The sequence below is a fragment of the Guyanagaster necrorhizus genome (assembly GCF_019112545.1).
Source record: "Guyanagaster necrorhizus MCA 3950 unplaced genomic scaffold BT62scaffold_6, whole genome shotgun sequence".
NCBI lineage: Eukaryota > Fungi > Basidiomycota > Agaricomycetes > Agaricales > Physalacriaceae > Guyanagaster > Guyanagaster necrorhizus.
The window spans coordinates 741,255-747,454 of record NW_025064885.1 but is presented as its reverse complement, the minus strand read 5'-3'; positions in this window follow the sequence as shown (position 1 = coordinate 747,454).

Below are 6,200 nucleotides of genomic sequence, written 5' to 3'. Positions count from 1 at the left end.
ATAACTGGCAGCATCATAACCAGCAGCATTTAGTTGAGACTGCATGATTTGAAAGGAGATCATCAGACTGGTATAGGCTCTGTACTGAGCTCTCCCTCTCCACTCCTATATTCTAGAAGCTCAGTACAGCAGAAAGAGGACCCATGGGCAAATAGATTCACTGATGTCCTCACTGCTGATAAAGCCAGAAACAGGAAAGATAATAGAATTCCACCACTGCCTCAGGATGATATCCACTCTATCAGCCTCAAAGTGCTTGAATATCTCTCTCTCCAATACATCCCAAGTGCTGACTCTGACCTCAGAGATGACAAGTTCATCCTCAGACACTACAGGCTTTGAGTTCCTCTCAATGCTCACATCCCCACTCACACTCTCTGAAGCTTTCTCAGAAGCTGAGTCATCCACTAGTTCCTCAACAAGGAGTTCTATGGAAACTTCTGTCTCTATAGTGAGAGAGTGGAGATAGCATAAGCAACAGGAAGCAACTGATATAACATCCAAATTGGAAGTTGCCCTGTCTCTAATGATATGGACCCTATCACTGGGTTTAGCACACAGCTAGAGCAGCAACTCTCCAGTGACACTATGACCTCCAGAAGCTGAGGAGAGTATCTTTGATCCATTTGATGTTTTTCTTGATGAAGCCAAGAAGAAAGAGAAAGTGTCCAAGGATGCAGAGGACAGTGAAAGCAGCAAGAAACCATGTGGTGGAGAGGATATCACATACTTTTATCTAGAAGACATGGATGAAGAAGCATTAGAAGAAGAAATACAAAGGAACCAGGAGAAAGAGTTTAAGAACTGGTATTAGAAAGAGGTAAAGTTTCTGTGGAGGGATAACAACTGGTTGTCAACCAAAATGAGACAATTATATATTGTTGAACTGTCTGAATGACAGGAAATTCTGAGACATGCCATGACCAACTATACAATGGAAACATACAATCATTACCATCTGGAAGACCAACTTGGCCAACTACTGGCATATCAGTCCTCACCCAAAGTCTGACCAATGCTCTGGTTGCCATCTATTACTCTGAAATGTGTCATCTACATAGCACCATCTATCTAAAGCCAAAGTTTGTACTCAACCCCATCAGTATAAAACTTGGCAGCCTAGCTGATACACTCTCAAATCTGACTGAGTGCTCAACTCATTAGATACCAAAATCCATGGATGAGAGCTGAAAGTCAGCTTCTAGCCAGACAGCCACCCTCAGACAAAGCCACAGGAAGTAGCACTGGCAAAGAACCTGTTCAGAATGATTCTGAAGCCATCTGATTGGAGTTTATCATCTATGATAGAGTAATAGTGTGAAAGGAAGTGGCACCTCAGGGAAGTCCTGTCACTAATGACAACTCACTACACTCCTTTCCTGGACCTCTCACCAAATAGTGCTGACCCCCTTTTGAAGACTAGCCCAACCCAATGGGCATCCTCTCAGAGAATGCTGCCATACTACAGTGTAAACCAGATCTACTCAGAAAGCCTCACTCCTTCAAAGGAGTCTCAGATAATATCAACTGATTTCTGGTTGACTGTGAACAATACTTTGAGGTATATATTGGATACCTCAGAATAGACATGAATAGAGTTGTCTTCACTGCCTTGTACCTTGAAGAAAAGGCCAAGACATGGTGGATTCTCATTTCTCTGAACTTCTGATTCTCCATCTGCAGACATTACTACTATCTCTCATAGTCAGTATTCAAACAAATGCTCTACAATAAATTCATTGATCCTGTGGTATAAAAAGTATATAAGCAAAAGATTAAGGAATACAAGATAGAGGAGAAGATGGTAATAGACTACTTTGATGAACTAGAATAGCTCACAAAGCTTGCCAGAATACAAGATGACACTGCAAATGATGAACAAATAGTCAAGGCTCTCAAGAGAGATGTCCTCTCCTCATACATCACAATGATCTCAGCCATCAGCATCAAAGTTCTGATGCCAGTAGGATATGATGAATAAAAGAAACAGATCATCAAGATGTACAAGTAGTGGCAAAGACAGAAAGTGGAACAGTCGATACTGCAGAAATATGCAAAGAAGCTGATCCTGCCAACCCCAAACAAGTCATTAGGGACAGACTGACAATGTCTCTGTAGTTACTCCTATGCCTAAGTTATATATGCATTCAAATATGCTCAAGTTATCTGCTCTGCACACTATAGAATTGCAAAAAGAAAAAACTCAAATGCCTATGGGCCAAACAAGAGGAGAGACCTCAAATGAATGGCTGAAGCCATTTGACACTGAATGGATCTGGTGGACCATTCTAAAAGCTACAACTAAAGAAGCTGCTAAAGCCACACTTTGAAACTGGATACATAAAATCTGGACTGAAGAAGTGACAGATGACATTATCAAGGGAATACAAGAAGCAGAAAGGTGTTGAGCCTTGAAATAGCTCAACAAATTATGAGGGCCTTGATGATACATGCACTGGACCAAGACTGCTGAAAGGGACTTGACTATCAAAGCCCAAATTGAGATTCTTACCAACTATATCAATCATGCAGTAATCATCTTGGTCAACAGCAGATATATAGGCAGTTTCATCAATAGAGCTTTCATTGACAAGTACCAACTCCTGATCTGAGCAATAGTGGCTCCAATCCCAGTCTATAACATGGATGGGACCAAGAACCAAGCTGGATTGATTACTAAGTTTGTCAAACTTCAACTCAAGATTGGAGATCATTTTAAATAGATTGACCTAGCAGTCATTAATCTCAGCTCTAAGGAGGTATTCCTGAGACATGACTGATTGATCAGACACAACCTGCTGATCAACTGGAAGACCAGAAGGATCACCTTCATCTATTATAAATGCTGCAAGCTCCTGTTCAAGCTACCAGACAAGAACCCAGATGACAAATAGGACAAGGAAATAGAAGATGAAGAGACAATCCTGACAGTGGATTTAGAACTGGCCCTATATTTATGAGCTGTCCACCATGCCAACAACCTAGTCACAAAAGCCTATAAGAAGCAAAAAAAAAAGATGTTCAAAGAAATGATACTCAAATTGGCTTAGAACTATCAGGACCTCTTCAAAAAGGAAATTTTTGATGAACTTCTGGAGTTGAAGTCATAAAACCATGCCATTGCATTGGTCTCCAATACCAATGCCAACCTTGACTGCAAGACATACTCTCTTGGACACAATAAACAGCAAGAGCTTGACAAGTTTCTCAAGAAAAACCTATTCAATAGGAGAATATGACTATCAAAGTCCCCCATGGCATCTCTGTTCTTCTTCATCATAAAGAAGAATGGCAAGCTCTGGCCCATCCAGAATTATAGGAAATTGAATAAAATGATGATCAAGAACCACTATCCTCTCTTGCTAATTTCAGAATTAATAGACAAACTTAGAGATGCTGAGTACTATATAAAACTTGACATCTGATAGGGATATAATAATGTGCAAATCAAGGAGGAGGATGAATAGAAAGCAGCATTCTGAACTAACCAGAGGTTATTTGAACCTATAGTGATGTTCTTTGGGCTCACCAATTCACCCACAACTTTTCAGTGGATAATAAACAACATCTTTAAGGATCTCATCACTACTGAGAAGGTAATCATCTATCTGAATGACATATTGATCATGTCAAAAACAAAGGATGAACATTGAAAGCTAATGCATCAGATACTAGCACTAATAAAGAAGCATAAACTGTTTCTCAAAGCAGAGAAGTGCAAGTTCAAAGTGCTTGAAACTGAGTACTTAGAGGTTATCATCAGCAAAGGGAGTATATGGATGGACCCTATCAAGATAGCTAGAGTAACTGAATGGCTAGAGCCCAGCAAGAAGAAGGAGTATTGTTAAGCCCAAGCGACATGTGATATGGCAATACGTGATAAACAGGTGTCCCTTCGCACTTCGAGGGATCACCTGAGTCCACTTATGATGTTGTCGGTTCGGTGTGTCACAAGGCCACGCAGTGGCTTGAGAGTAGAATGGTGTGAATATAAACTTTAGCTTAAAGCTGGGGTATACCAGCGAGAGCTACAGTCCTTAAGTACTGTACAGTTGTCTTCTAATTATACTACTGCTTATTATGTGTGTCTGTGTCCATGGTGCTCATTGTCCTTGAGCATTGTTATCATACATAAAAGGATGATTGTGTGTCGTCGAGCACGACCGTTGTAGTGACTTGATGGGAGCCTTTAGTTGTGCTGACCTAAGCTTTCCATGGTCCTGTGCTCTGACTCAGCATAAATAGGGGTAAAAAGAAGAGAAAGAAGAAAGAATTCGTAACATTACCCCCTGCTTAAGATCATCGTCCCGATGGCTTAATTAAGGGATAACTTGTAGTCATGTATTGCATCATCAGCGTCCATGTATTTTTCGTTTATCTATTGGTTTGATTCTGGACCATAACCCTTCCAGCTCACGAGGTAGTCCACTGTTGTTGTTGTACTGCCGCCACACGCCTTGACTTTTCGTAGCTTGTGGTTGAGAACCTGTTCGATTTCATAGTGTTTCTCGTTGTCAATTAAATCTGGGGGCGAGGGCGGAGGCTTTTCCTGATTAGGAAAGGCTGGAGCCACGTAGGGAGTTAAGAGGGATTCGTTGAAAACATCATGGATTTTCCATCCCACAGGCAGTTTGAGTTTATAGGCAGATTCTCCGACTTTTGCGAGGATGGGGAAGGGCCCTGTACGTTTATCAGTGAGCTTTCGTTTGAGTCTGGGAAGGTGGAGGTTGGTTGTATCCAGCCAGACTTTGTCGTTGGGCTGGTATGCATGGGCAGGACGGCGGTGTTTGTCATACTGGTGTTTCATGATACTTGCAGTTTTTTCTAGTGCAGTTTTTGTCTCAGCATGGATTTTCTCCATTGTCATAGCGAAAAGTGTGGATGCAGGGGTTGTTATCTTGTGTCGTAGGGTCTGGGCGACATGTGGATGTCGGCCATAATTGACAAAAAAGGGTGTCAAACTTGTCGCGGAATGGACTCTGTTGTTGTGTTGAAAGGCTGCGAGTGCGAGCCATTCGACCCAGTCATCCTGTCAGTAGTTGATAAATAGGCGAAGGTATTTTTCAACTTCTTGATTTGCCCACTCAGTCTGTCCGTCGGTCTGGGGATGATAGGCTGTGGATGCATTTCTCTTTATTTGTAATAATTTGTATAGGTCATCGAGGAATTTCGATACGAATTGTGGTCCTCGATCTGAAATGACTACTTGCGGCATCCCGTGCTTGGCATATACTTCATCTCGTAGTATTCTTGCCCATTCTTCCGAGGTTAGTTCTGTGGAGCAAGTGACCGGGATGATCATTTTGGAAAACCAGTCGACGATGACGAGGATCATATCATAACCGTTGCAATCCGGCAGCCCCGTGATCATGTCGACAGAGATGTGGGTCCATGGTTGTGATAGCACTTCGTTTGGGTGCAGGGGTGCGGATCGTGGTTGTGTCGTCGCCTTCCTCTTTTGACATGTTTCGCAGGCCTTGACATACATTGTGACGTCATTACCGAGTTTGGGCCACCAGTAGTTTCATAGTACGAGCTCTTTGGTTTTGGCAATGCCTGGGTGCCCTGCTGTGGCATGGTCATGGCAGGTTGCAATGATTTCTCCCCGCAGATGTTGAACTTGTGGAATATAGATTCGTCCGTCATACCGGATTAATCCGTCTTCTTTTGTCATTCCTCGCTCATGGTTCAGAGAGGCAGCAATCCGTTGATCCCACTGATGGGGGTCGTGGATAGCGCTTTTGATACGCTCATGGATTTCCTCCTCCGTTAGCATGATTAATGCCCGGAAGTGCTCGGGTCATAGTATGACGATGTTATCGTTGTCGTCTCCCCCCTGGTTATGATCCGCGTGGCGAGAGAGAAGGTCAGCCTTTTTATTGGCAACACCGGCTTTATGATGGAGTGTGTATTGATACTGTGCGAGTTCAGTGACCCACCAGGCTTGGCGACGGTTTAGCTTTTGTGGTTGTCGGAAATACCTGAGATTCTGATGATCGGTCCAGATTTCGAAGATATTGGATGTGCCGATCAGGTAATGTCGCCATTCCTCCAGGGTGAGCATTATTGCGAGTAGTTCCTTGTCATAAATCTCATAGTTTCTTTCTGTTGTTGTTAATGCCTTTGAAAGGAAGGCGACGGGTCGCCATTTTCCTTCCTGCTCCTGTGATAGTATGGCGCCGATGGCCCCTTCACTCGAA